This window comes from Anneissia japonica, unplaced genomic scaffold (assembly GCF_011630105.1).
Source record: "Anneissia japonica isolate Jap-2015-1 unplaced genomic scaffold, ASM1163010v1 scaffold142_len1259957_cov175, whole genome shotgun sequence".
NCBI lineage: Eukaryota > Metazoa > Echinodermata > Crinoidea > Comatulida > Comatulidae > Anneissia > Anneissia japonica.
In genome coordinates, this window is record NW_022684560.1 from 118,610 (window position 1) to 128,319 (window position 9,710).

A 9,710-nucleotide genomic window follows, 5' to 3' on the forward strand; every position below is an offset into this window, starting at 1 on the left:
CGGGTAAAATCAATTACTTTAGGCGACGTTTGTAGACTAACCTACACGTACCAACGTCCACATGTGGCGACGCTCGAGTATAACTATTCAGCGTTTTTACTATATTTCTAGGTTTCCTATTTCTACGTTTAATCGGCCCATGTCTCAGCCACAATATTTTGAGGCCAATATTATTTACGAACCCAGTTAAACTTATTTACTAGCCTATTTCAGCGTGCTAATTATGACATTTAGGCGACACTTGTTGTAGACTGGCATACACAGTACCAACGCTCGTGTTTACTACATTGTAAAAAATGTCAGTAATTTTTCGTTTACCGTAATTAAATTTACTGTAAAAATAAGGGTCACTACCGTGTGATTGTATTTTTACGGTATTTTTTATATAATAATACGATAGATTAGTGTTTTGTTGTAAATTTCCGGTATCATATTGTTTTTCTACAGGTTAAAAAATCGTCCGTGTATTTTTATGTAAATAGGCCTATACGGTGAATTCGTAAATTCAATGTGTTTGGCGGTTAAATTACGTCGTCATATTACTGTTTTCCGTAACTTAACAGGTCAAAATCAACATTTACGTTAATTAACGTTGGAGTTCGTAAAATGTTCATTTATAAACTGGCGTAATTTTACAGTACAAAATATTGTTTTAACAAGTACTATGAATTTTAACGGTATTTTTGTATAATAATGATAAGACTGTGAACTCACACTTCGCCATGTTCAATAACGGTTCATCTTCGCGGGTAAAATTAACATTTTTCAGTAATTTTACGTTCGCCGTTGTAATCCTACTATTAGTAAAAAAGTGTCTGTTATTTTACGTTTACTGAAATCCAATTTACTGTGAAAATAACGTTAACTACCTTAAAATTGTATTTTAACGGTATCTTATATAATAAAAATACGATGTTGTTGATTTGTTGTAGCCTAAATTATCGGTATCATATCGTTTTTCTACAGGTTAAAATCGCCATTGTGTTTTAACGTCAGAGCTCGAAATTTAAACTATAAATTGGTATAAATTTACCTACCTTAACCGTTAAGAATTGTAGTAATAAAGAAAAGGAATTGCTATGTAAATATACGATGAATTCGTAAATTTAATGTGTTTGCTGGTTAATTTTACGTCGTCATATTACTGTTTTCCGTAATTTAACAGGTCAAAATCAATATTTACTTTAAATTACGTTGGAGTTCGTAATGTTCTTTTTTAAACTGGCGTAGTTTTACAGTACAAAATATTGTTTTAACAAGTACTATGAATTTTAACGGTATTTTTGTATAACAATGATGAGACTGTGAACTCACACTTTGCGATGTTAAATAACGGTTCATCTTCGCGGGTAAAATTAACATTTTTCAGTAATTTTACGTTCGCCGTTATAATCCTACTATCAGTAAAAAATGTCTGTTATTTTACGTAAACTTTACTGAAATCCAATTTACTGTAAAAATAACGTAACTACAGTAAAATTGTATTTTAACGGTATCTTGTATAATAAGAATACGATAGGTTGTTGATTTGTTTCTATTTATTATGACAGTCCAACTCAGTATAGTTGCAACCGATAATATTAAAAAGGTAACGAGCTAACATACACACATGCCAAAAATCCAATAGCAATTAACAACCCAATATTACATTATAAAGAAAACAATGCATTTAGTGACATGATTGTTGGAATTTTACAAAATAGGCTTATGTTTTGCAAGATTCTTTCATGTTCTGTTTTAATTGATTTTTATTTTTAATATGGCCTACTATTAGGCGCCCTATTTTTGTAGGCATGCAGTTAATATGATGGTTTATACTAGAAAAACGTAAATTATAGGAAAGTATTATCGAGGAAAGAAACACTCCAGTGACTGGAAGTGTTTCTGTCATTTATTTACTCTAAAACAGTGGCTAAACATTTTTTATACACTTTCTATGTTCATGTAGATAATTTTTATGTTAATTTCAAATGAGTTGTTGGTACTTTGCATAGACAATACTGGTACATCTTTAATAGCCTTGTTAGTGTTGATATTACTATCAAAGTAAATATTAATTCATTCTTAAATTCTCAAATGGCACTAGTCCTACTCTAATAATACTAATACTAATAATAATTAGAATAATAATAATAATTATGGATATTATAATAAATATATATAGCCCTAGGAATATTCTATATAACATAACATAACTGATACATATATAAAATATTATTTCTCTATATGTATGCCACACTGTTTTTAAAATTTACCAATACACATACACACAGACACTATAATAATAATAAAAATAATAAATAAATAAATATAAAAAATAATAAATATAAAAATAATAATAACAATAATAATGATAAAGATAATAACAACAATAATAATAACAATATTTTCTTTTTATCAAGATATGAACATATTTTGTGTTTTTCGTTTTATTTTAGTCACAGCTGCGTTGGTTTATACAATGTTTTGTTTGAATACCTTAAATTAAAAAAACGAAATAAAACAATTAAGCACCCATCCTGTTTAGATCAATACCGTTTGTCACTATGGGTTGATAATGCATAACCTTACACGTTTATTCGTTTAGCAGAGAAATATTTTTGATTTTTTTTAATGTTTACTTTTCTAACAATATAATTCATAAGTTTATTGTTGTTATCAATATCAATATTATTGACGAGTGGCCCTTCAGTAGTGCATATGATTGTTGTTTCGTAAATAATCTATTGTAAATAGTAACAAGAACATCAGATTAATAAGAGTGTTTACTTACCCATCTTCTTGTGAGTAATCGATTGATCCAACACTCAAACAGCAAATTCCGTTGAAATAAAGACAAAGAACAAGTGGAAAGGAAATATTCCTTGGTAGCTGAAATAAAACTTTGTTAACCCTTTAACATAAATCATGGTCAGATACGTGAAAAAATTACTTCCAGTTTCTTTTATGCTGTGGATAAAATGTTAACGCTGTAGAGTAAACGGGATTAATGCTGTAAAAAAATATCGTTAATGCTGTAAAGAAAATTCTTTTTTTTTGTTATTAATGCTGTGAAAAGAGTAAACATGTTAGAATTTGAGTTAATATGTTGTAAGGCGTTATATTGTTAACTCTTCGTAGCATTAGTCAAATTTTGACTGTTTACACCAATGCGTTAGAAACAATTCAGTACTCGACAGTTAACACAATAAATATTACCTCTCATATCCTTACACACGTACGCATGTGGTGATGATGCGCACAGTTGAGTTTTCCAAGAGAATACGTGATCTTCCTGGCTGTATACAACGCACCCACCTTCTGCACCAGTTTCGATGACACTGTAGTCAACGTAAGTTCCATCGCTCCAGTGTTCCTCGTCAGCTAGAGGGAAAAAAAAAACGTAAAGCACAATAGACTTTTAAAATCGGTGATTATAACTATTCTGTGTGTATGTGGTTCTTTGATTCACTGCCCATTGTATAAAAGGAATCTTCTGACAAATATGATGGCAGTATTGTTGACTATGATAAGATTTGTCTCACAATTTCAAAGTCCTCTTTTCTGTCAAAGCGCAAAAAGCACAAACAATATTAGAAATTGGTGCTAGAAATTAGTTTTCCATAGTATGGTGAGTAATACTGTAGGCCTACTTCTTGTAACACTGACTCATAGATTATGGTTACTAGCTGTAATGTACTTGTTTCCACTATTTGTATCAATGTACATTGTGATTCGAAGCATGATAGGTGGCTTTCTGTTTTGTACACGGACGGTGGTTAATCTCAGCTTTCTAACTTTTCTTTCTTTGTTGTACTTCATATACTTGAACTGGTATCTATTATGTGTTATGGACAATGTCTGAAATAAAAATGAATGAATGAATAAATGAACCAATGATTGATTGAATGAATGTATGAATGAATGAATGAATGAATGAAATAATTAATTATGATTAGGTGATAATTCTCGTCTTTATTAAGATGAGAATCAATGACTTTCTGTCTTGCAATATTTGATATTGATCTCAATTCAGCAAATTAAAAAAAAGCATGCACTCTAGCAGTGTTACAATTACTTACAAGAATTTATACCAATCCGCGAACATCCGTCATAGTATCGAATGATAGTCTGAATAAACTCATCCTCCTCTTGTGAATGGATGCTGGCCAGGTCAGCATTTCTCAGCCCTCTGCAAAAAGATACAGCTGTGGGCCATAATTACAGATTGCTATAATGGCGGTAACAATTATCCTTATAACCATGCCAACTTCCATTAAGACAGCCAAATTTCTGAACATCTAGTTAATAAAAAAAAAAACAATAAAAATAATTGTTACATAAGAAAAAGTTTTGATACTGTAATATTGTTGGATTATGTTGTAACGCCAAAGTTTGCATGTGTTTCACCACCTTAACATCTACTAAACAATATACAATCCTAAGTAGTAACCACCTCAGAATGTGGAAAATTAAAAGATACAAGATAAATTTTATTGTCTTTTAAGAAAAAAGAAATGGTAGTTTGGTGAACAAAAAAAATATGAACAAACAAACAAAAATACATCAGTAGCCTAATGATAATAAAAATTATCTTTTAATTCGGTACACATTCTCAAGCTGGTTACTTTTGAAAAAAGAATATTGTAGTGTACAAATAGTAATGATAAATTTAGCATGAGTGAACCTACCTTTCTCACAGACGGCTCTTGTTTGATTGCTTTCACAAGGGCCGTCGGACCAGGGGACAGAAGTTGGGTAAAATCGTGTACATTTTCCTTCTCCGTCTAAACGATAAAATAACACAATTAAAAGAGTCGTATATCATATAGGTATGCATTGTCTAATGGATGTGACACCCACCCTGACAGCAAGAAGTTGCAAGTTCGGATCCTGCTAGAGACACTTTTCTTTATACAACTGAATTAATGAGGAACATTTCGTTGAAGGGCTATGCTTGATACGATTATAACATTTTTTTCCTATTTAAGCACTATATTTATCCAGTTGTTTATATTGTATTTAAGGTGCTACACAACAACCTTAAAATTCCTTAATTTCTTGTTATTTATGACTAATTCATTTGTTATTTAAGCTGGGCACTCACTGCATCGTACGACCGTCATACGACAATCCAACTATGCTTCCTGTGAACGCTAGACGACGAGACGTCGTCTGCTGACTGTCGGTGAAAGTCTGACTGATCGTCATAAAAAGACAATCCCATTATGCGCGCGTCGTGGCGTTGCCTTCTTTACAGACAGTCGGGCGCAGTGAGTACATGAGTTTACCACTGATCTGTACTATAACAACTGGATTGACAATTAGCTGGTTTTTAGTGAAGTCACCGACGCCATGCGGGAGAACCCAAAATGCGACAATACGTCATCACAGCGCTAATTTTGAATCGGAGTGACGATCATCAACAATGCACACGTTTTTGTTTTACTGCACAGACAGTCGTGTTGAGTGGTTAGAGGATGTGAAAAAAAATAATTTCTTTATATTTAAATTTATATACGTCATTTGGGCTTCTTAACATTGCGTCGGTGACTTTATTTATATTCTGTAGGCCTACAATGATTGTATGATGAACAATCCAGCTATTATAAGAAAGATCAGTGGAGGAAACTACTGTCATCTTGGTAAAAACCAAGTCAAAGTTTAAATCTGAAATGAGACTCAAAATTCTAGCCTTGTGTCCAGTTCCAGTCCCCAATCCAACAGTATTCATGGGATATGTTGCTTGATTGTGACGACACAAAAGCTTTTTCCTCTTGTGATGTAATTGATACCAATTTTGCACTTTCTTTTTGACAAAACGAGTTAGCGTCATCGCAATTAATGACATTTTCACCAAACAAATAGCATGTTTCTTTGAATTGCTTCCAGCCATACGGACATTGCTCTTTAAATAAATGAGCAAATACGTATAATGAATCCAAACATAGTTTATTTATCTGCTTAAAGCTGAAATTCTATACGAGCACATTCGACCATAGGTCATCATCGGGCTATATATAGAAAGAAGAAAGCCTCCTATGCTGTTGGACTATTTGGCCTAGGCCTGCTATGTCTTCTTATCCTTGCTGTTTGGCGACTAGACCCACAGAAGTATTATGAGTATAATTACTATGTTATACCAAAGTTAAATCAACCTCATCATCAGCTGAGATTCAAGTAAACTTGGTAAATCGCCCACACCATACTACTCAAACCATGTTGCCTGCCGAAACATGCTACTACTAGCTGCAGGCGATGTTGAATACAACCCTGGACCTGACCAAACAGAAAATATTCATGAAATTCACAAGAAGACAAAATCTCTCTCAGGCCTCAAGATTGCACATGTGAATATTAACAGTCTTTCAAGCAAACACTTTGAAGTTCTTGCACTTCTAAAGAACAATTTATTACATATTTTGTGCCTCTCGGAAACCAAACTATGTTCGGACATTCACTCCAGCGAACTCTTTATTCCAGGATACACCTTACTTAGAAGAGACAGAACCCGACATGGTGGCGGTGTGGCTATGTACATTCTCCAATCAGTTGTTTTTGAAGAGGTTATTTTACCGGATGATGTTTGTATTGAATCTTTGTCAATCCTTGTTAATCTTCCCTCCGGAGGTTCCATTTTCGTCAGCACCATTTATCGCCAACCAATTGCCAGATTTCAATTTTTTGATGATATCGAAAAATGCTTTAATATCTGGTCTCATATGTCACCTAATTTCGTAGCTATTGGTGACTTTAACATTAACAATCAAAGTGAATCATCGAATCATAATCATTTAAATGATTTGATGGATTTTTTTGGATTAACACAATTAGTGACATCTGCTACAAGAATCACAGAAACCACCGAATCCACAATTGATCTGATTTTGACTAACTGTGAGCACTAATACACCAATCTACCTCAGTCTTTCCATGTGGATTTAGCGATCATGATTTCATCTACACTTGCCTGTCGTCACAAATTCCGAAGGTGAATCACTTCTCCAAAACTTTCAGATCATTCAAGAATTTTAATGAGGAGCTCTTTCTCGATGAACTTAGCCAACAGAATTGGCCGAAACTATATGACTGTTCAAATGTGGATTCTGCTCCTGATTTTTGGTCATCTACCTTTACTCAGGTCTGTGACAAGTTTGCTCCTTACGTTTCTAGACGATTCAAGAAGGACCTGCCTAAATGGCTAAAAAATAGACATGATATTTTTGATATGATGCATCAAAGGGATGATTTAAAAGCTAAAGCCAATAAATCAAAGAACGATGTAGATTTTATGAACTTTCGCAAATACAGTAACTGAAATATGTAGACACGCTAAAGCTCATTATTACAGGTCCTAAATAAATAATAATAGCGTTAACTCTAAGAAAATATGGAATGGCCTGAAAGATCTACTTCCTTCTAAAAAGTCTAATGTTCTTCCTCCTTCTTTCTCTATTAATGGTACTGATGTTTCCGACTCTAAAACTATCGCAACCCCTTTAACCACTTCTTCACTAATAATGCTGTTTTGCTCTCTTCACAGATCGACTCTTCTAAGTGCCCTGATCCTACTTAATTTCTCAGTCCTTGCTCTTCTCAATTCTATATTGAGCCAGTCGCCGAAGAATTTGTCCTGTCTGAATTGAATTCTATCAATCCTACCACCTCTACTGGCCTTGATATGATTGATGGTAGACTTCTTAAGGTCGCTGCCACTCTCATTTCCTCAAGGTTCTACCTTAGGACCTCTTCTTTTTTCGATCTATATTAATGACCTCCCTTCTGCTCTCACTTCAACTGATCCGAATATCAACGTTGACATGTATGCCGATGACACCATCGTCTACTTCACTAACCCCTCTTCACAGCTTATTGAACAAAAGCTTAATGCTACTCTCCATCTATGCTAATAGGTTCTTCTAATAAGCTAAAATTTAATTATTCAATTAACCTTCTTTTAGATTACACTCCTATCCAATCTGTAACCTTCGCCTCCTTTAAATCGTCCCTCAAAAGTTACATCCTTCTTCTCTCCTGTAATTCTGTTTCTTTCTTCTTTTTTTTAATTGTGTTTTTGAATTTGCACTGATAATTCATTTTTTGATTATTATTTATTTTCTGTTTTATTTATTAATTTAAATTGATTTATTTTCTTTAAATTAAGAGTGATTTGATTTATAGTTCTCATATACATTGGCCTTTTATCTATTTTTAATTCATTTGATTATTTTATTTAGGCTACTTTATTCCCTTTGTTGTTTTAATGTCCCTTTTGCCTATTGTTTTTTAATAATGCTCTTTCATTTACATCTTTAATTGTAATTTAATTTTAATTTTTATATTAAGTATTTTATTTAATTTTGAATTAATTCTTTATGTAAATTTTGAATTGAGAGGTTGTTTTTTATTTTACTGTAATTTAAGTAGTTTAATACGCTCTTTTGTTTTGTTTTACTATGTGTATTTGTGTATGTGTATGTGCTTCGGCTGAATGGACCACCCTCATTAAAGACTGTCTCTTATACACATGGTATTTTTGTTGCTCCCCTAGAAAAATTCAGGAGCGCTATTGATTGCTCTCCTCGCATAATTTCGAGGAGCGCGGAGGAGCGCCGGCGCGATCGCGCGCCTTTTAAATCAAGGTCTGAATAAACATGGCTATTTATGGTATTAAATTACCAAATACGATTATGAACTAAATATATTTATGCGTTATATGCGTTGTATGCAGATGATGTACCGATGATCGTAGTATGCCTGCAGGGTTATGTACAATACTTACATATCTGATGAAATGCCAGCGGACTAGCTTTTCCAACAAGTAATACACCGTCGACCTCAGTAAGAACCTTTACTTTGATACTGTATTCCGTGTTGTAGTTCATATCTGCGCACGTTACGCTCGTTTCGGTGCCTACTGTAACATTTAGAACAACTAAATCGCTGGTATCATTAGTTGGCCAAAATTCCAACCGATAACTATCAACGTTCCACAGCCGTAGTCATTGTAAAAATTCCAGATCGACCAACTAATATTGAAATAATTCGCAAACATTTTGATGAGTGGAGCATTGCTTAGAGCTGGAAGATCTTGTTCTAGATAATAGTTGATTTTAAATATTCTATTTTTAATAATACATAATTCTAAGAATTAAAAAAATCTACATATTCTTGCTTTTTCAATTTGAGGACAAGTAATGTAACAACAAAATAAAGTTCTATTAACTAGAAATTGCAAATTGCAAGTGAAGCAGTTTAGTTGATAATGAATAGCAAACCTGGAGGTTGTGTGTTCGATGCCCACACGTACCAATTTAGACATGATTGTTCATTCATATTGAAATTAGTGTTTTGATGGTGATTTTTTTTTTCATCTGATGGGAATTCATATTCTGGTGTAATTCAATTAATTTGTTTATGCTAAAGATCAAGTTTAATTTTTATACCTATGTTCTAAGTGTATATACTGAGGGTCCCAATTGATCAGCTCAGGCTGGATAGGCCACCCTCACAAAATATTGTTTAAATAAATAAATATATTTTATATAAGAAGAATCTATGAATATTCAGCTTTCCGTTTACTGGGGGGAATGAACAACAAGATATTTGATTGGTGAACAGCCGAAATGGCCATTTAAGCGAAGTCACTAAAAAGAGGTCAAAATGCAGCCTCTACGCGCGGTGGGCGGTCAGCATAGCACCAATAGAAAAGTGAAAAATGACGGTGACCT